The sequence below is a fragment of the Mastigoproctus giganteus genome, chromosome 3 (assembly GCF_048544385.1).
Source record: "Mastigoproctus giganteus isolate SK-2022 chromosome 3, ASM4854438v1, whole genome shotgun sequence".
In the NCBI taxonomy this organism is placed as follows: domain Eukaryota; kingdom Metazoa; phylum Arthropoda; class Arachnida; order Uropygi; family Thelyphonidae; genus Mastigoproctus; species Mastigoproctus giganteus.
Genome location: NC_143577.1, coordinates 140,961,080 through 140,988,421, shown reverse-complemented (window position 1 = coordinate 140,988,421; position 27,342 = coordinate 140,961,080). Strand labels below are relative to the sequence as shown.

General features: G+C 37.5%; 1 protein-coding gene across 4 annotated transcripts in view; it reads right to left on the bottom strand.

Moving 5' to 3' along the window:
* Positions 1-27,342, bottom strand: part of LOC150088291 (phosphatidylinositol 4-phosphate 5-kinase type-1 alpha-like) — a 743,292-nt gene that overhangs the window by 201,131 nt on the left and 514,819 nt on the right. The window lies entirely within an intron of this gene.

Below are 27,342 nucleotides of genomic sequence, written 5' to 3'. Positions count from 1 at the left end.
GACTCCACTAATAACATTAGTCCACGAAGAGCAGCACCCATTGATTACCACCCTCTTTCTTCTCCCACTTAACCATCCTTTTATCCATTGTAGCAACTTACCCTTAATACCATTCTGCTCCAATTTGTACAATAGTCTTTCATCATCTTTAATGCATCTTTAACCAGTGACTCCATTATTTTAACCAGAAGAGAAGTTAAACTAACTGGCCTGTAATTACTCGTGTCACCCTTCGATCCCACTTTGTGAATTGGGGATACATTTGCACATCTCCAGTCTGTGGGGACCTCCCCTGAGTCCAAGGATGCTCTCATAATTATGACTAAGGGTTTGCTTAGTTGCTTTGCCGCCTCCCTTAATATAATGTAATACGATAAGACTCCCGTATCCATGGAGGATACACGTTACAAGACCTACCGCGGATGACTGAAACCGTGGATATAAGCGAACACCTGCTGATCCCATATATAACATGATTTTCTTGTACATACATATGTATAATAAAGTTTAATTGATAAATTAAACACAAAGTAGGACATTACCAACATTAAATACAATAATAATAAAGTACAGCAGACTCGACTTACTGGGAGACTTCAAGACTCCAAATTGAAGAAGAAGAAAAAAAAAAATCAACCAGAAGTCATAAAATTCAAGTAATAACTAGAATAGATATAAACAGATATTTCAAGTTGTAAATAAACGACAAGAACCGGCGTTACAAGTCGTCATTGTGAGATTAGTGTACCTATTATCTTGCAACTCTTAAGTTTTGCAAATTACAGTGTCTGGAGACTAGGCACAGGCGAGGTGATCCGATGGGATTCTTCCTCTTTCTCAGAATGAGAGGGAATAAATTCAAATTGAGGAAAGACAGATGTAGGATAGATGTGTGAAAATTTGCCTTTAGCCAGCAGGTAGTTGGTTGGTGGAACAGACTTCCATTCCTTGTTGTGGAAGTTGATAGCCTAAATAAATTTAAGGCTCAGCTGGACAGGTATTTCGAACGAACGGAGGGGTGAAATGTAAGTGTTTTTTTTTTTCTTTTTCTTTCTTTGGCTGATGCTGTATAAGCTTGCTTTCTTGCATCATAAGCCTCTACTAATGCTAACTCCTGCTGTCTTCACGCTGACACTCAAAACACAAAAAAAAAAAAAAAGAGAACAAATGTTTAGTTTGTTTTAGTGCTTCGTGTCGATTGTGTTCCGTCGCACCGCAAAAGGACAAATTTTGTTTTGTTATTTATGTCAAGGATATCGGAATTTTTTTTTTATACATAGTAACTATTTTTTTTGTTTAAAAATCATGAAAATGATGAGCAAACGCAAGAGTTGTGCTTTCAAATTTTGTAATTTCAACTTTAAATTATTCAAAAGTTTGAAAACAGTGCATCCATTAATTAAATCTCTAAAGAACCATTATAATGTTGGTCACCAAATCATATGCGACAAAGGGAAGCTATTCGATTTAAAATCGACATCATAAAAAATAAAGGGAAGCATCGTATTGGACACTCAAGTAGTACATATTAAGTTTTTTTTTTTTTTTTCTGTGGTTAACCGCAGGTAACTGAATCAGCGGATACCGAATCAGCAGATACGGAGGCACAACTGTACTTTGAATGAAACATGCTTTTACCATTAGCTTCTTGTAGGTAATTAGATTAGCTGTAGTTGGAGATCGACGGAATAAATTGAATGCTTTATTTTTTCCCTTCTTTGCTTTTGTGCACTCTTTGTTCCACCAGTAGTTGAAGTGCCATCGGGCTGGGGGATTTCATAATGGAATTGAGTATTTAGCTGCAACAAAAAGACAGAATGTGATATAATCAGTAACTTTATCTATAGACTGTAGTTGAATAATTTTTTTATCCAGAGTGACTGCTGACTGAAATTTGGAACAAATGGTTTTAGAGAATTTCCATTTCCTGAACGGTTGGTCTAATGGTGGCTGTGTAGTGAGCAGGTTACAAACAATTGGAAAATGGTCACTGCCCACGGGATCATCCATAGCAGACCACTGTGGTCTGCTATGGATGATCCCGTGGGCAGGATACTGTTTCCAGTTATTCAGTGGACCAGAGTCCACTGAATAACTGCAAACAGTATTGGGGAACAAATTAAGAGGTCAATTGCAGAAGTCTGTCCAGTACGTAACTGTATATGGGTGTGCGCACACCACTATTAAGAATGGTTGGGTTTTGTTTATCTAGTAGAGTTTCAATCAGTCGGCCATGTCTATCTAATTTAGAGGATCCCCATAAAGGGTAGTGGTCATTGAAATCCCCTAGCAAGCAGACAGGGAAGGTAGCTATATTAAAAGTTCTTCAAGATCATTATAAGAGTGGGCATGATTTTGTGGGAGACAGACTGAGACTAGTGTAAACGCAATCTGAGTAATTAGACTCATAGCAACGGCTTCAATCTGGGTTTGAAGAATGATTTTGCTAGCAGGGATCTTTGAGTTAATCAAAATAGCTACACCAGCACAAGAAGAATCTGATGTATTCCGATTTCTTCAATAGATTGAGTAGTTTTTTTACGGAAACGGACATTTGAGGAGCTAAATAGGTTTCCTGCAGACAGAAACCAACTGGAGAGTAGCGTCTAATTAAGTACCAAATGGCAATGTTGTCACAAAAGCCTCTACAATTCGACTGTAAAATATAAGGCATTACTTGAATTTAGAAGAAGCTGTACTTGATGTGGCTGTCTTATGGTGTTCAGGCTTTGGTTTGTCTCTTTTTGGAAAGGTAGGGTGACCAGAGTCCATATCTTCTTCTTCTACAAATATTTCCTGAATCAGATCTTCCTGTTTCGATGAGTACTCTGCATCCATCGATGTGTCCTGAATAACCTTTTTTGAAGTCGAACTAGGATTATTTGAAGTAGTAGCAATCACTGCTGGAGGAGATTTCACTGGTATAATAAAAGGCATATTACTTGCTTGGTTGTTGTTGTTTTAGAGATTTATTAGGTGCATTGGCACCTATGGCCATAGTGCGCCATACATATGGTAAGTATTAATTTTATTTCCTGTTAGACAGTGATAATCACAAAAAATAGTACCATCAAATTAGTTTTTAACTAGTTAAAGGAGGTGGTACACATTAATCATTTTTAGAAAGGTAAAAATGCTTGAGACATTTGCTTTATTGCCTAAAAGTGAAATAAGTGTAAGGGGGTCTTGTGTTGTGGCTGGAGTAAAAAGATTTTGGTGTTCTCTTGTATATTTTAGACATTCAACAAGGATATGTTTTACTGAAAGTACTGCATTGCAGTGATGACATGGGGGGGGGGGGGTTAACCCCTCTTAATAGATAACTATGGGTGATATTTGTGTGACCTATTCGTAGGCATGCTAATATTATCTCCTGTTGTTGAATTGAGTTGAAGCTTGAAAGCCATCGCTCAAGTTTTGGCTTGATACTCCAAAGTTTATTGCTATATTGATTTTTCCATGATAATTGCCACTGGTACATGTATTTTCTCTGGATTATTGTTTTGTAGTCCTGATATGGTACTTTCCAATTGTCGTTGGGTGGTAAGATGGCCGATTTTGCAGCACTGTCAGCTAATTCGTTTCTGGAATCCCCATATGTCCGGGATCCAGCACAGGTGTATGTTTTTCCCGAGTTTGAATAAAGTATGCAAAGAAGAGGTTACTTCCTTTAAGGTGATATTCATGGGGTTTTTCAGGGCTTAAAGTGCACTTAAAGAATCTGTAAAAATGATACTATTTTCAATATCAGAGGACTCTATATGCTTCAGTGCAATCTGAATAGCCATTAGTTCGGCAGAAAAATATACTAAACTCATATGATAATTTATTAGGTTGTGATGTTTGGAAAAACTGCGGCAATTCCAACATGGGCTTCATTCTTTGATCTGTCCGTATGCACTACGACGAAGTTGGGGAACTGATCCACTATGGCATGAGACAGCTGTAATAAATTTTCTTTATGCAATGTAGATTTATTCCATTGATGGAGGGATAAATCACATGAAGATGAAGTAAAGTCCGAAGGAGCACAGGAAATTGGAAGTGTATTTGCAATATTATTAAAAGACAGATTAAGTTCATCTGAAAGGTATTTTATTTGCATACCTAATGGTCGGTTAGCAGAAGGGCGGTTTCAGTAGAACATGGTGTGCAGGTGAATGAAAAGTATCTCACCGTTTGGGTGTTCAGGCATAGATCTAATTTTATATGCATAGAGTAATATAAGTTGTCTGATTGATAGATGGGGGTTCATGTGCTTCAGCATACAGGCTGTGTATTGGAGAGTTGCAAAATGCTCCTATGGCAATGCGTATTGCACTATGATGGGTAGGGTCAAGCCAGCAAAGGACACTAGGTCTTGCAGAGCTATACATTGGTGCTCCATAGTCAATCTTTGATCTTATTAAGGCTCTGTATAATCGCAACATAGTAACTTGATCAGCTCCCCATTTAGTTGCTGAGAGAACCCGGATGATATTTAGCTTTTGTTGAGAGGATGTTCTTATTTTTTTAATATGCACTAAAAAGGTAAGTTTATGATCTAATGTGATTCCTAAGAACCATATGCTGGGATGAACTGCTATTGGTTGGCCATTCAGTTGTAGTTCCGAATGTGGGTGAAGTTTACGTTGGCGGCAAAAGTGGATGCACGTTTTATGTGGACAGAGTTGAAATCCATTAGTTTGTGTCCATGAACTGATCTTATTTATTGCCACTTGCAATTGTCTCTCAACAGTATTCATGTTTTTCGCATGACACGAAATGCTAAGGTCATCTACAAATAGTGCTGTATCAATAGTGTTTGGAATCTGTTCGGCAATGGTGTTTATTGCAATTATGAAAAGTGTAGCACTGAGTACAGAGCCTTAGGGGACTCCTTCTTCTTGTAAGAAAATCTGGAATAATGAAGTTTTAAAACGAACCTGAAATGTGCGTTTGTACAGGAAGTTCTAAATGAAAATTGGGAGATGACCCCGAAGTCCGTGGTGGTATAATTCGTGGAGTATTCCATACTTCCACGTGGAATCATAAGCTTTACTTATATCAAAACACACCATGACATGATGTTCCGCTCTAAGGAATTCATTTCGGATGGAGTTCTCAAGTCTTACTAGTATATCTAGTGTTTATCTGTTTTTTCGGATACCATATTGTGCAGAATGTAGGAGATTAAAGTTTTCTAGGTACTATATCAGTCGACGGTTTATCATCTTTTCAAGAATTTTGCAGAGGCAACTGGTCAAGGCAATGGGTCTACAGCTAGTAGGATTTGTTGGGTCTTTTCTTGGTTTAAGGAAGGCAAGGACTGTAGCATGGTGCCATTGTTTAGGGAATGTATCTTATAGGTAAAGTCTATTGAACAGATCAACAAGTGACAGCAACGATTCAGTACTTAGTTCCTGTATCATCAAGTAGTGAATATTATCTGGTCCTACAGCAATGCACCTTCATGTTGACAGAGCTCTGTGCAGTTCATGGAGAGCAAAAGATAGGTTGTATTGTTCATTTGCTTTAGACGAAAAGTTTAATTTTTGTTTTTCTATATTTGTTTTAAAGCTAGTGTGTAACTTTCTGTTGCTGATGCTTTGACAAAAGTTTCCCCTAAGATGTTGCCAATTTGGGCAGCGTCAGAAATATTCTGTTCCCACCATTCCATGATAGGAACGGGAATCGTCTGGTGTTTACCATTCATTTTTCTGATTATTTTCCAAATTTTATTTGTAGGGGTGTCTTGGTTGATGGTTGAAGTAAAGCAGATCCAAGTTGCCTTTTTATTACAGTGTCTAACATACCTTGCTCTTGCTCTGGCACGTTTATACGAGATAAGATTTTCTGTGGTTGGACTGCAACGAAAGGAATTCCACGCTTTATTTTGTTCTTTTTTGGCTGCCCGGCATTCGTTACTCCACCAATCACAAAGAAATTGCTTCTACCAACACCAAACATAGTGATATTCCGCCAAAGGATACAGAAGAAACCTGTACTGGTGAGGACATAAAAAAACAAGATAATAGCCAACATGAAAGAGGACTTAAAGCAAACAAGAATTAAGGGAATTAGAAAGATGAGAAGTGGTAATAGAAACAGAGAGTGAAAAAGAAGTGCAAAGCATCATTGAGAATCCCAAGATTGCAACCCTTGGACTCAAAGCTGGGCCACCCAAAAGAAAGAGACCGTCCGTAGCCATTTTTGACGTCAGTAAAGAAATCTCACCACAATACCTAGCAGAAGAAATATATCAGAGGAATTTGTGAAACACACTCCCTGAGACAGAATCGTGCAATCTAGTAATGCCAAGATACTCTACTAAATCCAGGGATGGCACAAGTACAAACTGGATTGTGGAGATCTCTCCGGCGGCAAGTGATAAAGAATCAAGTCAGGATCTACATAGAATGGGGAAGCCACTGCTTCCGGGAGCATGTGGCCATGCCCAAATGCTTTAGGTGCTGCAAATACGGCCATACCTCCCACACATGCATGCAAACCACCCCCCACCTGCAGACACTGCTCTGAGAAAGAGCATGATTACAATGCTTGCCCCAACAAAGCCAAGGAGCCAGTTTGCATAAACTGCAAGTCGCTGAGAATAGACCACAACCATTCAATCAGGGATCCCAAGTGTCCAACCTACATAAAAGCCAGAAGTTTATACCAAGGACGAATCAATTATGGGGACACGTATTAAAAAGTTTGACACTACTATGATTAAGATCTTTCAACTAAATGCGCAGAGGGCCAGAGCAGTGGCCGACCAAATCTGTGCCAAAGCGGATGAGGAAAATTCTGATATTGTCATACTCCAAGAGCCATATGTGAACGCAAAAAAGTGTTAGGAGTTATTCCCTGACCTACAAGATAATTCAGACAGATGTGGATATCCCCTGGGCAGCTATCCTAATCAAGAACCAACATATTACTGCTACCAGAATTACACAACTTTGTATGGCTGTTGTTATGTTGTTATTTGGTTTTTAGGAGCATTAGCAACTAAGGCCATATTGCTCCGGGAATATGCGGTGGTCATTCCCTGACCTTTCCGCATCCTCCGTATTTGGTGGTGACGGGCTCGAACCCCGGTCTAATCAAGAAGCGTGTGCTACGCACTGCTGCTCCTTCCCACCTGGCTACGGAGGCGCCTACTTTGTATGGCTTGGGCTGCCTGTGCCCACATTATTACAGCCTTGGGCACCTTTTACATTGTTGCACTATATTGTAGGCTCGGAGAAGAAATCACTTTTGCAATTAATTACTTACAACACCTCCTTGATGTACTACCAAATCAAAAGATAATAATTGGTGCAGACGCAAACTGTCGCTCGCCAGCCTGGTTTAGCACAACACCGGACAGACGGGGTACCAGGAACAGTCAACTTCTTGAAGAGTTCCTTGTTGGCTCCAGATCTCAGTCCTTAATCAGGCATACCAGCTCCCGACCTTTTGCAACACCCTTTGGGAGTCCACGATTGACGTCTCTCTTGCTACAGGAAATATTGCACCGTTCGTAACCAACTGGAGGGTGCAAGACTCATGGACAACGTCAGACCGACCGTGTAATAACCTTTCAAATTACCAGAACTCTAACAAGAACACTGCCAATCAAGCAAATCCATAACAGATTTGCCATAAGTAAAGCAGACTAGGAGCTGTTGTTGTTTGGTTTTTAGGAGCATTAGCAACTAAGGCCATATTGCTCCGGGGATGTGTGGTGGTCATTCTCTAACCTTTCCATCCTCCATATTTGGTGGTTACAGGCTCGAACCCCGGTCTAATCAAGAAGCGTGTGCTGCGCACTGCTGCTCCTGCCCACCTGGCTATGGAGGCGCCTGACTGGGAGCTCTTCAGGAACTCTTTGACTGCAGTGGTAGAAAATAACCAACAGATGTTGGACCAATAGTAGTAGTAGTAGCATGTGATGCAAGAAAGAAAGTGTATGAGCTTATGCAGAATCAGCCAAAAAAAAAAAAAAAATCACACCATTCCCTCCAAATGCCTGTCCAGTTCCTCCTTAAATTTATTCAACCTATCAACCTCTACGACAGATAGAAGTTTGTTCCAGCAATTAACCACCCGCTGGCTAAAGGCAAATTTCCGCACATCTAATCTACATCTGTCCTTTCTTAATTTGAAATTGTGTCCCCTTAGGTTCGTAATCTGAACAAGTGGAAGGATCCCTTCAGAATTCAGTGGGCTCAACCCATTCAAGGCCTTATACACCTCAATCAATGCAGTGATCCTGACTCATGCCAACGCAAGGTAAAAGAAATTATTACAAGCGCCAGTGCAACAGCTATAAAAAGAAAAAAACCCACTGCCTGGTAGACACCTGAGATTCAGCAACTAAGGAAAGAAGTAATTAAAAGAAGGAAAGACTTCCAAAGAGCACGGAGGACCTGGCCAGCTGCAGAAGTTGAAGTGCTTAGGCAGCACTACAGAGATGTCAGGAATTGTTATACAGAAACTATCAAGAAAAGTAAAAAGAGATCATGGGAGGGCTTGGTCTCCACAGCAGGAAATGCTAACCCCTGGGGGGTGGTTTACAAAGTCACCATCAACAAACTCCCCAGAGGCGAAGTTTTAACATCCACTCGGACAGCACAGGGTGTGCTCACCACAACTTGGGAGCAATCAATGGAAAATATTCTCGGCGTTATTTTCAAGGACCCAGCTATACCGATCCAACAAGAACAGCACCAATTATGCCAGGAAAACCAGAATTATGACACATCACAACAGGAGTCCCCCCTTTCTCACGGGAGAAGCTCCTGGTAACCGTCTCAGAGATCAAAACCAAGAAATGTCCAGGCTTAGATCTAATCGAGCCGGAAATTGTTAAAAAGGTAGCTGAATATGCACCAAACCTTCTGCTGGATCTGTTTAACTGCTGTATGAAAGCAGGAAAATACCCAACTGAATGGAAGACAGAAAATATTAAGTTAATTTTGAAGAACCCAACCAAACAGCCAGAGAATCCAGACTCGTATAGACCCATTGCACTTCTATCAGTGGTGAATAAACTATACGAAAGATTACTGAATAAAAGAATTTGCCAGCACTACGATGCAGTAGGACTACCAGTGGTGTACCAATATGGGTTCAAACCAGGTCAGATGCATTGAAAAACCTGCTCATTGCAGCGAGGGAATGCAGCAGGAAATACTTCCTTCTGATCTCCATCGACTTCACCAGGGTGTTTGACTCACTCTGGTGGCCGAGTGTCCTCGGCAGGCTGAGGGAGGCCAGGATGCCAATAAATCTATTCAACACCATAAAAGATTACCTATCACAGAGAAAGGTCGAGATCAATACCTCATACAAGAAGATAGTAAAACAGATCTACAGAGGCTGTCCGCAGGGGTCTGTGCTGGGCCCATTGCTCTGGAACGTTGTCTTCGATGAGTTCTTGAGGATGGACTGCAATGGTCCATGAGGTCAAATCACAGGCTTTTGCGGACGAGCTCATATTTACAGTGGAGGCAAACTCAAGAGCTCAGCTTGAGACCCTGGCCAACCATGCCCTTCGACTGCTTCAAACCTGGTCAGCAAAGAACTTTCTCACGATATCACCTGTGTAAACCTCATCCATTCTCCTTAAAGGCTCTCTCTCTCTCAACCTGCATAGACCACCCCAAATTAAAACTGAGAGCACAATAAAATTGGCGCCACAGCTCAAATATTTAGGTATTTTCCTAGACAGCAAACTATCCTTTCAGCCACATCTTAAATACATCAGAACAAAGATCGGGAACTACTCGGCCCTGGTGGTCAGGGTCTCACAAAGAGACTGGGGCCTCAACAAGAGAACACTGGCACTCTATTATAAGACAGTTTTCATCCCAGCAATCTCATATGCCTCGGCCATATGGTACAATAAGACCACGCTAGTAGTAAATAGAAGAACACTGGATTCTACCCAGCGATCCATCCTCCGCACCATAACCCACGCCTGCAGTACAGTGAGTACTCCAGCCTTACAAGTAACAGCAAGAACACTCCCACTAGACCTAGAAATCGTTAGAACTGGTATGCTCTATTACCTTTCCAAAGGAGTCCCAGTTACCTTCCTGAATTTTACAACTGATCCCACTAATAATAGGAAGGCAGAAAACGGACGGCTACAGAACCACCTGCTACAGGAGTGGCAAAACAGATGGGCTGGTACCACCAAAGGAGAGATAACCTGCAAGTTTTTTCCATAGACAAATAGAATATACCCGAAATCACCATCATGGTTCTTCCCAGGACTTCATACAATGTACTTAATAACAGGGCATGGCCCCTTCAATGCGAAGCTCGCTGGCTTCAGACTCACAGACAACCCACATTGCACTTGTGGAGAAATAGAAGACTGGAACCATCTTATGTTTGACTGTCCCATCTACGAAGACCTAAGATGTATTCTAATTACAAAAGTGAGATATCTTCCAAGAGGACAAGAATTTCTCCTCCTTGAAATGGAAGAAGATTATAAAGCATTGTCACGATTTTCCCAGGGCCTCTTCGTGAGAAGAAGGGTGCAAATTGCCATACATTGAGGAAAAGAGGAAATGCCACTTGACCATGACAACGCAAAGACAAAACATATCACCAACCAGCATTTCTCCTCTTTAAACGGAAGAAGATTAAAATCGAAAAACTTGATGACAGACTGCAAGCGCAACCTCAACAACCTGAACTGCAAGTACGGGACTTGTCCCAGGAATGCCCCAGGAAAGGTCCCAGGAATGACCTACAACCCAAGAAGTTGACATCTCTTAAGAAGAAGTAGAACTTAAATAGAAGAACTACCAAGAACTTGACCTCATTGCAGCTCTGCTGCCAATGCCACAGGAGATCCTATGTGCTCTCTTGCACAGTACTTTCTTTCCACTTCCCTGGGAAGGGGAGGAGATGGTTTCACTGTCTCTTCCTCTCCTCGCCCTCTTTTTCCTCCTGGTGGGACATGGGCCTGCCCCACTGACCACAGGAGTCACCTCCTCTAGTGACCCCTTACTTCCTATTTCCTCCCCCAGCCTTCAGTCTCTCCCCTAATCTGTTCACTTTCACAGCATAACCCCACACAGTCTAAATTTAAATTTAAAAATTTGACCTGGGGTCGCCTTCCCTATTGGCTCCATATTTCTGACTTTTCCCCCCCCCGTCTTAAGTCTCCCCTCTACTCTGCCTAAACACCAGAAAACACCCCATACAATGTCAAAATTTTTAAAAATTGTCAAAATTCCAACTGCATACGAAAACCCCTTTCGGCCTAACCTTACAGTGTCTACTTCCCAATACTATTAAATTATTACTATTTTTATTTATTTTTTATTATTATTTTTTTTTTTTATATAGGTCCTTAGCATTAGTAGGGGCGTATGATGCAAGAAAGCAAGCTTATTCCGCATCAGCCAAAAAAAAAAAAAAAAAAAAACACACACCACTCCCATTTCACCCCTCCGTTCGTTCGAAATACCTGTCCAGTTGAGCTTTAAATTTGTTTCGGCTATCAACTTCAACAACAAGTGATGGAAGTCGGTTCCACCAACCAACCACCCACTGGCCAAAGGCAAATTTCTGCACATCTATCCGACATCCGTCCTTCCTCAATTTGAATTTATGCCCTCTGAGCTGATTATTCTGAGCAAGATGAAGAATCCCATTGGCATTGAGCATGCTCAAACCATTCAAAGCCTTATACACCTCTATCAGATCACCTCGCCGGTGCCTAGTCTCCTGTAATTTGCAAAACTTAAGCCTTTCTTCGTAAGAGCAACCCTTTGTTCCATTCACTAACCTTGTTGCCCTTCTCTGTACCCGTTTCAGCAGCTCTACATCCTTCTTGAAATGAGGCCTCCACACCTGTATACAGTACTCAAGATGTGGCCTAACCATTGCTTTATACAAGGGAATAATCACCTCCTTATCCCTGGTAGAAAAATTCCTGTATATCATTGACAAGACACCATGAGCTACTCTTGCAGCTTGTCTGCACTGCTCAGAGAACTTCATATCTGCCTGCACAATTACCCCCAGGTCCTTTTCATTCTCCACCACTGTCAGTGTAGTACCGCAGAGTTGATACGTTGCTCTGGGGTTACTGTTTCCCATATGTAGTACTTTACATTTGTCAATGTTAAACTTCATTTGCCACCTCTCAGCCTATCTGTTCAATCTTTCCAGATCCTGTTGCAGCAGCATAGCGTCAGTAGTGTCCTTAACAACCCTGCCAACCTTTGTATCATCCGCAAACTTGGACATTAAACTTGATATCCCATCATCAATATCATTCATAAACACCGAAAACAACAATGGACCCAACACTGAACCTTGAGGAACTCCACTAATAACATTAGTCCACGTTGAGCAGTGTCCATTGATTACCACTCTCTGTCTTCTGCCACTCAACCATCCCCTTATCCATAGCAGCAATTTGCCTCCAATGCCACACTGCTCCAATTTGTGCAGCAGTCTTCCATGTGCAACAGTATCAAAAGCCTTTCTAAGATCCAAATATATAATATCAAAGTTATTCCCCGCATCCAGTTCTTTTGTGACTACATCATAGTATCCAATCAAATTGGTCAGGCAAGACCTGCCCTTAACAAAACCATGCTGCATCTGAGCTATAACTGAATTCTTGTCTAGATGATCCTGCAGTGCTTCTTTAACCAGTGCCTCCATTAATTTACCTGGAACAGAAGTTAAACTACTCCTTGCCACTGAAATCTCAGGAAATTAGGTGGCAGGACCTGCCAGAGGGAAAAACCTAAAATTGCTGGGTACCTAGTGGACAACATTGGACCCTAGCAGGGGTCTAGCAGCTAAATGGCCAGAAGAACAACGATACACAACACTACACTTACAAAATCCATACACTTTTAAATCTCTGGCCTTCCCAGTGAGCTGGTACACCTACAATGAAAGCAACGCAGAGATGGGGGAAACCCCTGGTGCCGTTAGACACGAACACAATATACTATACTATATATTCATTACTCCACCAGATTTTTGGGTGTATCGGCAATTTTGAAGAGGATTTTGGTATTGTTTTTTCTGCTGCATGTAATATTTTTTTTGTGACATATTCAACTGCTTCATCAGGTGGGGATTCTTTGATTATTTTCGTGTCAAATTTAGCTAGTTTTTTATACATCTGCCAATTTGTTTTATCAGTGAGCCACTGCAGAATTTTAGTAGGATAATAAGAAGGCTTATTCAGTAATTCAATTAGTATGGGAAAATGGTTACTATGAAGTGGATCATTATTTATTGACCACTTTAGAGAAGGATATAGGGCTGCTGAACAGATAGACAAATCTATTGCAGTATTAGTTCCAGAAGGAAAGTGAACATATGTAAAGGGTTTTCCAATAGTAACGCTCGATGTTTGGCAACAGCGCATGACGAAGTCGACAGTCACACAGGTGGTATCTTTGGTAGCCGTATTCAGTTAGTCTCTGCATTTTATTATGGAGCGTTACACGACTGAGCAACGAGTCGAAATTGTAAAAAATTATTATCAAAACCAATGTTCTATTCGTCAAACGTTTCGTGCACTCCGTGCAGTTTATGGTGTCGACGAACGTCCTTCAGAATCCACAATTCGCCGTTTAATAAACAAATTCGAAGCAACTGGGTCTGTGGCAAATCTGAAAGTGCCTGTACGTCAGCGAAATGCAAGATCCATTGAAAATATTGCTGCAGTCCGGGAAAGTGTGCGTGAGAATCCGCAACAGTCCATTCCGCGTCGGGCTCAAGAACTTGGCCTGTCTTCGACGACAACTTGGCGAATCCTGCATAAGGACTTAGGGCTTCACCCTTATAAAGTGCAATTAACCCAACAACTAAAGCCCAACGATCATGCGCAGCGGCGTGCATTCGCTGATTGGGCGCTAGAGCAGTTGGAGGTCGATCCTGATTTTGGGCGAAAAATAATGTTTAGTGACGAGGCTCATTTCTGGTTAAGTGGCTTTGTTAACAAGCAAAATTGCCGAATTTGGAGCGACGAAAACCCACGGGAGATTCATGAGGTCCCACTACATTCCGAAAAAGTTACGGTATGGTGTACACTTTGGTCCGGCGGAATAATCGGTCCGTATTTTTTCGAAAACGAAGACGAAGTCGCACTTACGGTCAACGGTGAGCGATACAGGGCTATGATAAGAGATTTTTTTGGCCTGCAGTGGATGGAATCGATCTAACAAACATTTGGTTTCAGCAAGACGGTGCTACGTGCCATACGGCACGTGATACAGTAACACTATTGCATGAGAAATTTGAAGGTTCCGTTATATCGCGAAATGGTGACATTAATTGGCCGCCCAGATCCTGTGACCTAACGCCACTGGATTTTTTTCTCTGGGGCTTTCTAAAATCCAAAGTCTATGCTAACAAACCACGGACGGTTGCCGCCTTAAAGGCCAACATTAGGCGCGTTATTGCTGAAATTGAGCCACTTTTATGCGATAACGTCATCACCAATTGGGTATTCACGATTAACCAAACCAGACAAAGCCGCGGCGGACATTTATCTGATATAATTTTTAAAACATAATGTTAACACATATACTTCATAATAAAAATAAAAATAGATCACTATCACTCTCACAATTTGTTTTATTGCGTTACAAAAATCGAGCGTTACTATTGGAAAGCCCTGTAGATGACCCATCACTTAGAAGGAGAAGGTTGTTATTGTTTAAACATTTTTCAATTTGTTTTCCTCTTTGGTCAATGTTGTTGTTGTCCCACAGTGTGTGATGACCATTTAAATCTCCCAGAATGAGGAAAAGTGTGGGGAGTTGAGCTATGAGATTATCTAGATCATTTTTACGAAAGTTATAATTAGGTGGAATGTACAAAGAGCAAATTGTAATGTGTATATCAGTAGCTACACAGACTGCTGCTGCCTCAAGGGGAGAGTTTAGAAAAATATGCTTGGAAGGAATGTGTGGGTTGACTAAAACAGCTGCACCACCATGTGCAGTATTTTGATGGGTTCTGTTTTTTTTCTAAAGATATTATACTGAGCCAGTTTTGGTGTATCTTGAGGTTTTAAATATATCTCTTGAAGGCTCAGACATATTGGCATATATTTAGAAGTAAAATCATAAACATCATAAATATTGGCACGGAAACCACAACAATTCCACTGAATTATTTTGTTCATTATTTGATTCTTGTTAGGCTTTGAGAACATTTTTGTGTTGTTGAAGTTCTCTGATTGTTGCACTTGTTTTTATCTTTTTTTGGAAAGTAAGGCTTACATGTGTCCATGTCTTCTTCAACAAAAATTTCTAGGACACCATCTTCTGCACATTTTTCATTAATATCCATTTCTTCTTGATGTTTGAGAGTTTTGATTGGTCTCTCTTTGCATTCTTGGTCCGGGGAATGTAGTTTTTCACGTGGTATGGATATTGCTGTATTGACTCCTTGAGTTTGGGTTGCACTGTACAAGGTTTTGATGTAATTTGAGAAAGACTCTTTTAGACATACTGATAATTCAGTTTGCGTTGCTGTTGACTGATATTTTTTTATAATTTTGGCATACGTAGGTCTGTTTAGATGGGTTGGTGGTGAGATGATCCGCTTTGCCTCTTGATAGGAAACACTATTGTTTGTTTTATATTTCTGAATAAGTTTTTCATTTTTCGAGCATTCACATGTTTTAGCATAGGCAGGGTGGTCCTTTTTACAGTTTGGACATATTGGTGAGGAGAGGTACAGGCTTCGCAGTCATGCTGTACTGAACCGCACTTTGCACAAGTAGGGGTTCCCTGACAAGCTGTCTGGGAATGTCTGTACTTCTGACATTGGAAACACTGTAGCGGGTTTGGAATATATGGTCTGACATTGCATACCAGATATCCGGCCTTAATGGATGTTGGACGATGCGGTGTGTTAAATGTCAATATCAGATTTTGTGTAGGGGTCAGATTGCCATCTTTACTGGTGGAGATTCTCTTCACTTGAATAACATCTTGTTCTTTAAGTTCCTCTAGCATTTCCTCATCAGACACATCTAGTAAATCCCAGTCTGAGATCACTCCTTTGGAGGAATTCAGTGATCTGTGGAGTGTCATAGTTAATGGTAGTTCTGCAAAGAGTTTAATGCTCAAAAGTCGCTCTGAATGTTTAGCGTTAGAAGTCTCTATGAGGATGTCTCCTAACCTCAGTCTTTTTACAGACTAGGGAGGTCCAGCTCTACTTTCTAATCCCTTTTGGACTCTAAATGGTGAGAGTTTTCCAATTGCATTTGCACCAGTTGAGTGGATAATTAAGAAAGTAGGAATAGGATAATTTTCTGTCTCAGTTTTTTGATGTTTGGCAGTTCCTGCATTGGAACTGTCTTTCATTTTGGATGTCTGGTGTGTGTCTGGCAGCCCTGATAAGTCAGATATTGATTTTCTCATGACGGCCTCAGGAGATTCCCTTTTGGCCTCAGGAGATTGTCTTTTTCTCCCAGGTTACCAGCTCTGCCACGTGGAGGCAAGAGCAGTGCCACCTAGTGACCCAAACGATGAAATAAAGGTTAGTATAAACTAAAAATAAAAAAGGAATTAAAGAAAGGTGATTTTCTTTCCTAGGTTATAGTATTTGGATAAATCTATTTAAAAATAATACTCAAGAGGGGGAGCACAAAAACGTGATAAGAAATGCGGATTATGGTAAATCTGCCGTAGCTGAACATTTTTGGGAGAAGCAACATCATATCTCCCCAGACGAAGCAGTCATCACTGATCGGGCGGATAGTTTTTGGGACCGCAATTGGCTCGAGAGCCTGCGAATTAGTTCTATTGAGAATAATATAAATAGAGACAGGGGTACATGCATTCATCCCCTCTTTGAGGTGGTAATCCTTGGAGGGGATGAATTTTCGCCTGGAATGCTCCCGAGCCGCTTCCGGTTCCAACATGTACAGGAGCAGTACACGTTTGCGTGAGACGCACTGTGAACCTGCTGGTATTTAATGAGGCACCACAGAATAGAAGTGCACTGTTGAGGAAGAAGGAATTTCAAAGAAGCCTTTGAAAGCTTCAGTTATTTTTGCACTTTTAATCTAGTATATTTTATTGTATTTTAATTCAGTATTTTATTATAATTTTATTTGTGCATTCACTGTAAACTACATTTGTTTTATTTTAATTCAGTATTTCATTATCAGTAACATTTTATTTGTATAATCACACTTATTTTGTTTTGTTTGATCTACTGTAAAATTTATTGTAAATTTAAATATAAAGCTTTTTAAGATTTTGGTTTTCGTTTTTACTTCAATGGTTGGTGAGAAATGCTAAAAATCCTAGTATGAATATACCCAACCCCAGAGGCCTATTTGAAGATACTGTGTTCCATATTTGCTCCTTTTACCCCTTGGCAAATGAACTTTTCTGACAAGGTTACCGACCCCGCCATGGGTGGGGGTTGGCTGGCAGGAGCAGTGCCTGGTGTGACCAAGCAAAATTAGCAGGGATTAGTTTATAAAATATGAAAAATAAAGAAAGGTTACTTTCCTTCTTTGCTCTCTACCAGTACTTTTGATATAAGAGCTGCTATTAAGGAATTTAGAAAATTTCTAAAAAAAATCACAGTGAAACCACACAGAAATCACTCAGTCACAATCACTTAGCACCCGAGGCCAGTTCGTACTTGTAGTATGGTACAATTTCTTTTATCAACTGGTATTTCCTTGCTAGCTTCTGGTGTATTATCCCAGCTACCTGGTCATGTCTAAGAGCAGGATGCAAGATGATCACTCTGCCTGGGTGATCATCTTGCATCCTGCGGTGATGAGTTGGATTGTTTCTGAGGCCAGGTGGCATTGTTGATATGTGTAAAATTGAGGAAAACCTTCCTCAATTCGTATTTCCTGAAAATTACAGTCTTCAGAATTTCAAGTCTAATGTCAACAAATATTGTCTTTCGTCTTCTTAACATCCAACCAAAGCATGGTACTAAGTATTATAGGTTCTAATACCTCTCCTCAATGGGGTTTTGAAAAAAAAAAAAAAAAAAAAGATGGGCTGAGAGGTGGCAACTAAAGTTTAACATTGACAAATGTAAAGTACTACATGTGGGTAGTAGTAACCCCAGAGTATCAAAGCAACTCGGTGGTACTACACTCAGGGTAGTGGAGAACAAAAAGGACCTGGGGTAATTGTGCAGTCAGATATGAAGTTTTCTGAGCAGTGCAGACAGGCTGCAAGAGTAGCTCGTGGTTTCTTGTGAATGATATACAGGAATTTTGCTAGCAGAGATAAGGAGGTGATCGTCCCCTTGTATAAGGAAATGATCAGGCCACACCTTTAGTACTGCATACTGGTCTTGAAACCTCATTTTGGGAAGAATGAGGAACAGCTGAAATGAGTACAGGGAAGAGCAATGAGATTGGTGACGGGGAACAAAGGGTTGCTCTTATTAGAAAGAGTTGAGTTCTGCAAATAGCAGCATATGGAGACTTCGCTCCTGCATGGTGATCTAATTGAGGTGCATAAGGCCTTGAATTGTTTGAACAAGCTCAATATGATGAGATTCTTCCTCCTGCTCAGATTACTCATCTGAGGGGACATAAATTCAAATTGAGGAAAGACAATTGTAGAACAGCTGTGCAGAAATTTATCAGCTATCAGAAACTTATCAGCAGGTGGTTGATAGTTGGAACAAACTTCCATCTGTTGTAGTAGAAGTCAACAACTTAAATAAGTTCAAGGCAGAACTAGATAAACATTTGGAGTGAATGGATGGGCGAAATGGGACGGGGTTTTTTTTTGGCTGATGCTACATAAGCTTGCTTTCTTGCATCAAATGCCTCTACTAATGCTAAAATTTAATCGCTCTGTGGATTAAATTTTAGACTTATAAAAACTGCATGACATCTGGGAATTGTATTATTGTTCAGTAAACAGCGGAGGTCACTGCTTTTTTTTAAGAAATCGGAATAGAACTATTGTAGGTTTTTTTTAATTCGAAATCTACAAATGACTCCAAAGATTTTCTTGTTTTACTAGCTTTACTATTAACTGATTTATAATTGTCCTATTTGCATAATGTTTTAAAAAAGAAAGAGTCTAAATGCTGCTTTTCTACTTTAAAGATAGCAACATATTTAAAGATGAACTACAGTTCATGAGTATTTTCATTAAATTTCATAGAAGTTTGTTGGGCAAATCTTTGAGGTTGTAATAATTGTAATGACTCATCTCTATCACCTTCAAACGGTTTTCTGTCTTTCTGGCAGTTCTACTTAATGTAACATATTGTGATGGGATGAATACAGGACTAGACATTAGCGATCTTTTAATATTTGTCTATGTTAATGAGTGTGCACAGTCACCTTCGTTTTGCATATGACATACAACAAAAAATTTGTGTATAATGGTTTTGATTCGAAAGTTCACCAGGCATACAAAGGTTTTAATAAGTTTTGTGTACAATTTGTGTACAACTAAAATAATGCCAACTGATGTTATAAGCAAGAAGGTTGCATTACACTCCAGTAGTGGCACAGCTAAAAAAGATCAGCGTTGCACACAGACCGCACTCCATTCAGTCCAAAGTTTGGGACACACTGAAGAAGTGCCACTGTTAATGCTTCTCGATGCAGTAGAAACTCAGATGGAATAACGATACTTGTGCCACCTTGCAAGGAAATACTGAATATTACTGTTATTACATAAATGTAGAGTCCACTGTCCAAACTTCATTAGTTGTAGTAACTCAACAATTAAGAATTTTTAGTTGTGCTACTATTACAGCCAATGAACAAAATATATATATATATATATATATATATATATTTTTTTTTTATGTGAACCCCAAACATGAGAGGTATTAGAACCTATAGTACTTAGTACTATGCTTGGGTTGGAGGTTGAGAAGACGAAAGAAGATATTTGTTGACATTGGACTTGAACTTCTGTAGATTGTAATTTTCAGGAAATACGTATGAAGGAAGGTTGTTCCAGAAAACGGCAGTTGAATGAATAAATGAGGAAGATGAAAAGTTGGTTCTGTGGGTTTGAAGTTGGACAGTAAATAGATGTTGGCTGGTGGCGGCACATGTTTGGACTGTTTTGAAAGAGAGAGCGGGAATTATAGAAGCCAATTCAGAAGAACAGTGCCCATGGAAGTATCTGTAGAAGAGGCATGCAGCAGAAACAGTACATCTATGAGAAAGCGAGTGGAGAGACTCTGTTAGAGATGAATCGTTAATTAACCTAACTGCCCTCTTCTGAATGGAATCAAGAAGCCTGAGAGAGGTTTTGAGGGCACCACCCCAGATGTGGGAACAATATTCCATGGCAGGGCGGATTTGCGATTTATACGGAGTGAGCTGTTTGGATTTAAAGAAATGCAAGGGATATAAATATATATTAAAAAAAAAAAAAAAAAAAATATATATATATATATATATATATATATATATATACACACATAAAACTTATCGTTGTCTACCCACAATCTAGATGACTTCAACTGGGGCCAACCACCCAGACTGAAGGCAAAAAATGGCAAGGAGTTCTCTGTTTCTGTAATGATCAATATCTGCTAAGATATATAAAAATTCTGAGATTAAGTAAATTAAGTAATTTGAATCTAAACCAATTAAAGATAGTTAAATTTTTAATTTTTTTATAATTTTAATTTTTATTTTAAAAAAAATAAAAAATAAATAATTTTTATTTTTACCATATCCATCACATAGGGGTCACCACATATATATATATATTAACTCACTAGAGGGATTATTATTTCATAACGACTAGTTGTTACATTATGTCCTGGATAGATATGCCTTATACTTTGCATTTGTTCTTATTTTCATTATTAAATTGCGCTCTCTGTCGAGTCAACGATGATCAATATATGCTTACATTTATAATATCTTTCTTTTGATTCTAAAAAAAATTAACTATCTTTAATTGGTTTAGATTCAAATTACTTAATTTACTTAATCTTGGAATTTTTATATATCTTAGCAGATATTGATCATTACAGAAACAGAAAACTCCTTGTTGTTTTTTTTTACCTTCAGTCTGGGTGGTTGGCCCCAGTTGAAGTCATCTAGATTGTTGGTTGACAACGATAAGTTTTATGTGTGTGTGTGTGTTTGTGTGTGTGTATATATATATATATATATATATATATAATTATATTAGTGATAAAAAAGGAAAGAAAGAAAGTTAAAAAGACAATAACTAATATTTATGGGTCACTGCAGTTGCAAGTAATCATGCAATACACCCATAATGTCTATAGAATATTAAGGATAATAGAAAATTATTAGAAAAAGTAAATCAATCCAATAATAATACCATCAGGGACCTAAGAAAATGCAAAAAAAAAAAAAAAATATATTATTATCGCTTTTTTTTACCGACAATCTAGATGACTTCAACTGGGGCCAACCACCCCAGAATGAAGGCAAAAAACAACAAGAGGTTCTCTGTTTCTGTGATGATCAATATATGCTAGGTAATTTAAATCTAAACCAAATATAAACCAGTATAGGTCAAATATAAATCGAATATAAATAAATCGAACGATGATAAAAGTTAAGAAAACTTTAGAAATATTAGAATCAAAGGTAAGAAATATAAATAAAATATAAATGTAAGCATATAATAATCATCGTTGACCTGACAGAGAACGTAATTTAATGATTAAAATAAGATTAAATATATAATACGTACTATATTTGACCGATAAATAATATATATATATTTATTTATTATTATTATTTTTTAATATATATATTTATATCCCTTGCGTTTATTTAAATCCAGCTTGGTATTGTCAGCTTGAATTAACTTCTATATTATTATCTTCAATATTATATATTATACAAAATATTTTATATATATATGTGCATACATATAAATAAAAATAATAAGGATGTGTTGATAAAACTGAACGTCTAAAAAAGAACAAAAAAGTTATTAATTTATTTAATCGGATTATGGATCCGGGAGACTACTAGTTATAGCAGAAATACTCAGCAACAATAATGAAATATAGACAAATGTATTTGATCAGTGTATTGAGTAGGGTTGATGACCTGTCAAGTGTAATTACAAAGGAATAAATTGAGAATGTCTGCAAGGCGAAATTATCTGAAATTAAATGAAATTAAGCTTACCTTAAAAAAAACATAAAAATAATAAAAATGGTACCGAATGCTGTGGGTCCTAGGACTTTAACTACATCTTCCAAGGATCAGCAGCCAAAACCATAGGAGCCACAGCAATAAGCAAGATCTCTGTCTCTGTAATGATGTATACGTATGAAACGTATACATCATAGCCAACCTGACAGAGACCAAAAAGGAAGGAATAAAAAAAATATAATTCAAAAATAAAAATATAAATAAAAATAAAATGCCAAAATAAAACTGATAAATTCTGTCAAAGGAAAAAACAAGAGTGAAAGTATGAAAGAAGGCCAAATGCCCAGTTTGAAATTTAAACAAAGTAAACTTAAGATGAAAGAATAAAGTCAGGTTATTTTGACAGCTTACTGTAGGATCAGACCAGATACAGTAAAATTAGCAGGGTGTAGCAAATGTAAGGCTGTATGGGAGACCAAAGAAATAAGCTGATAGTTATATGTATATTTATATTGGTTGAAGTAATCCCAATTTGTGTGTGTGTGTGTGTGGGGAGCGGAATGTGAAATTGTCAAAGTGAACCATGCCTGTGTGACAGGATAGTAAGCAATTAAACAAATGAGGCAGATGTACCAGCAAAGGGAGAATAAATGACTATCAAAGTAGTGTTGAAAAGACACTCATCTTTGCTTAAGAAAAAAAAAAAAAAAGCAATAGCAGAAGGATAGCATCTCAATATTGCTTTTGGCCAGCCTAATCGTGCACGAGAAACAAATTGTGTTCTTACCTACTGATAGACTCCCCTTGCCAATGCTCCCAGACACCTGAGGTGTATACAGGCAAACAGGCACTGCCAGCAGTTAATTTATAGGTGAGGGATTAATTCCAATAGCCAATAGAATTGTGCCAGGTTTTCTATTCTAGTTCCGGGGTTTCTTGTGTAGTGGACTCCTGAGGTGATCTTTGCTCTCCTACTCTGGACACCAGGGTTGGGAGCACTGGCAAGAGGAATCTGTCAGCAGGTAAGAATTTAATCTCTTTGTATTTACCTAATTTAATATCTGGTTCTATTATAACACAATCCAAACTTCGAATTGTCTATTTGCAAATCATAATTGTAATTGTAAAAATCATAATATTAGTAATTGTAATGGAAATTATAATGGTGATATTGGTAATTATATTCGAATTTGTAACCCTTTCTATTTTTGTTTCTGAAACAGCATGGTCTGATGATGGGTATCGGTAAGATACCCTAATGTATAGTAATTTAGGTGAATAGCTTAATAAACTATATTATTAATTTTGCGTGGTATAAGAGTGGCAATTAATATAGTAATAATCTTAAGTTTTGTCTGCTCTGTTTATTTGCACTTGTTCTGGAAGGAGGACATGAAATTTATGAAATATTTTAAGGGGGTACAAGGTATTTTGAAATGACACATAACAATATACAGAAATAATGAAAAAAGAAGTAATAATTAAAGAAAGAAAGTATTATAGCATTAATATTTGCTGGCTAAAATATTAAATATAAATACATAATGCAGTTTTGCTTTGAAATAACTTACCAACAATCAGGCAGTGTATGCATGTTATTCCCTTACTGTGCTAGTTGTGCGAATATATGAAATTTTCAAGGTTTTTCATAATCATGTTTGTTGATGCAATAGTGGTACAACTTAAAAGGAGGGTTAAATTTTCAAAATTTTTGGTACCTATAAGGGAATGTTGATCATGTCAGCCTAATTTTGAATATCACTGGATATGATGAGATGAATCACAATATATTTCAACAATCACATAATTTCTTCAATTCTAAAGAAACTAATTTTAAAAGCCAAATTTCATCAATTACTATTTTCTCGTTGATTATCTCAGAATTACAATTTTTGAGTTATGCCACTATTACAGCCAGTAAGCAATATGTTTACATATAAAAACATATATATTGAAACAGTTAGAAAGTGAGAACACTATACTGTTGTCTTGTCGTGCAATTCTGGTGGTTGACACTTGAGGAGACACCAGGATTGTGTGATATACAACAATATTATTTTTTATATAAGTATTTATTTATTTAAATGTGGTGTATTTTTTTTTATAATTATTCTACCTTTCTTTTCTTTTCACTGTAACTATTACTTGTCTACACAATAAACGTACATTAATATACATTTCAATACATTTAGTTAAACTATGTCAACCAAGCAAAGGATTTAAAAAAAAAAAAGTTTGCCCATGTTTGTCAAAAAAGTGCCTCACACAAAACGCATCCCCCCCCCAAAAAAAACCAAGTGCACCAACCCACAGGGATTTGTGCCCCACAGCGGAAGAACCTTTGCTCCAGAGAATGAGTTTTTGAAGTTACCTAATCAGAAAGATTTCCTACCATTAAGTATATCAATTTCATTTTTTAATCTACTGAATATTCCTTGATGATGTTTGCAAAAACTGTCATTTTTGAGAAATAATTTTAAATTCACTAATTAATACTATTATTAATATTTTCTCAACAACTACTGTGAAAAAAAATTATTTATTAAGTATTAAATGTAGCAACACATAAATTAAAACTTCAGACATTGAAAAACTGTCAAATTTAACAAAGAAAAAGTGTTACAACCAGGTAGTAAAACTTTTAACTTTGTTTATATTGTCTGTTACAACTTCTAAGGAGAATAAAAGAAGTTTATTTAAATTTAACAAATATAACTCTCACTTTTGCTTTTTCTTTTCTTTTTTTTAGGCTCTAATGATTTAAGTTGCACTAGTTGAATGTGCAAACACACAAAAAAAAGAGGAACAAGGATTATAATTAGTGCATAAGCAAAAAGGCTGGTGCACTAATTAGCAGGAAAGTGACTGAATTAAAAAAAAAAAAGTGAGCAGAGAGTGCAAAAATGCAAAGATAAATAGATCCCGAGTTGTAGAGCAGCCTTTCCACATTCGAAGCCTTGAATTATATGTAATATAAATAAATTTCAAAATAGAAAAGATTTCTGTGATATAAGCAAACTGCACTCCATAAACAAAATAATTCCTAGAATACATCATTAAGCCAAAGTCAAGAAGAATGAGGATTATAATTGGGTTTTTCCCCTTTTTGGGATCTTAAAAAAGTGATTTAAATGGTAAAGCATTTTAAATGGGATTGCTATATTGCATTACCAAATCTCCATGTTTAGAATACAATACAAAGAAACCGCTGAAAAGTGAATTATAAAAACTGAAAGTACTGTAGTATAATGAAAGTAAAGGCATCCATGATTTAATTTTCAAAAGTTTCAGAAAAATTATGACGTTAAATAATAATAAAAAAATTTTCTCGTTTATACTCCGGGCATGATCACCAGGTCAGTGGAGTTGACAATAAATATCAATATAAACATTAATTGCATTTAGCAGTCACGGGCTTGAACCCCATCCATTCAAAGAGCACATGCTGCCACTCATTATCCTGACCACTCGGCTACATCATAATCAACTATATTAGGACTAAATTAAAGAATATCTATTTCCTAATTAAGTAAGAATAAGCTTACTTAATAGAAAAATTTTTACAGTTTAATTGTCTAACATTCATAGGCAAATGTTAATAACAAAGACAAAAAAATAAATAAATAAAAAAAAAAAGTTCTTGTTTATACTCCAGCACCACTAAGTGAGAGGAGTTCACAATTAATTATTCTGATAATGAAATATTTGTAGAAGAATAAGAGAAATTTTACCTCAGTATGATACGTAGCACTTCCTAATGACACTCTCCAGCAAATAAACGAAAATAAAATTAATGTAAATTAATTAAAAAACAATTAACCAATTAAAACAAGTTCAAGGCAAATTTTGAAAAAATACTTCCCTTCCCGAAGCTGATAGAGCTTTTCGACCATATGTCTTGATCACAGGAATGGAAATGGTATGCATGAGTTGGAATCTAAAATAGAGGGATTATTTGTCTTCATGCATGCACGTAAAAAAATTGTGGTCTTTTGGACATGCTTGCAAAAGACAAGCATGTCCAAATCAGAGATTAGATATGGCCGATGAATGTTAATAGAATTCTCATGTAATTTAATTTCAATGGTTTCTGCAGTTAATAGGCTAGTACAATTATGTTGGACACTAATTATTTTGGACCCATTGAATAAAAATGTATGGTTTTCGTTAACGGCATGAAAGGCCAATTCATAGTCGAAAAGCCCTGTCATCTTCAGGAAGGGAAGTCTTTTTTCAAAATTTGCGTTGAACTTATTTTTAATTGTTTTTTTAATTAATTTTATTATTCTATTAATTTGCACTGATTTTATTTTTGTTTATTTGCTGAAGAGTGTCATTAGGAAGTGTTCTACGTATCATATTGAGGTAAATTCCTCTTATTCTTTTACAAATATTGAAATACAACATAGAACGTATTGAGCATCGTAGCTCTGTCTTATACTAATCTGATAATAAAAATAATATCCCAAATATTTATCAGTCATGAAGCCTTAAACCAGTCAAAACGACATGCATAATTTCATTCTCATGCTTGATCACTTAGTGATGTTGAGCATAAATAAGTAAGAGTGTTAACTAAGCGCAGAATTAATTTAAAGAAAAAACTCTGTATAACTAGAATAACTATAAGAAGTACTGCAAACTATCTGAGAATAATTAGTGGTCCTTTTAAGAATTAAAGGCAGATTACACTCTACATCTATACTGGATGAAATGTTCAGATTTTCACTATTCCCCATTATTAGTGAAGTGATGCAACCTGTGCATCACTTCACTAAAAGAATGATTACCCTATTTCTTTCTTTCATACAAATCATAAAGATAGTTGTACAGAAGGTCATTATACGTAATAATTCACGAAGACATAGCATAATTTCAGAAGCTAATTTCTGAGAAAATTTTGAGTTAAAAAAGTGCTTATAAACAGGGGTCTGATTCTGAATGATTAGAGAGCTGTGGCTATTTGAATCTTAAAAAAAAAACAAAGTAATTATGAGCATCATAAAATGGATAAAAATATGAATATATAAAACGAAAATAACAGCATACACATAAACATAATTGGTAAAAATGCTGATTTATTTATTTAAGAAGTTTACAGTCTGTATTTATAGAGATACTGATGCATCTATGGTTTGAGTAAATTCTCAAAAACACAATCTTCTGACTTCAATACATTTCACTGCTTGTGCATGAATTGTGCTTTTCTCACCTAAATGCATCATGGTTTCTATATGGGTCACAGCATT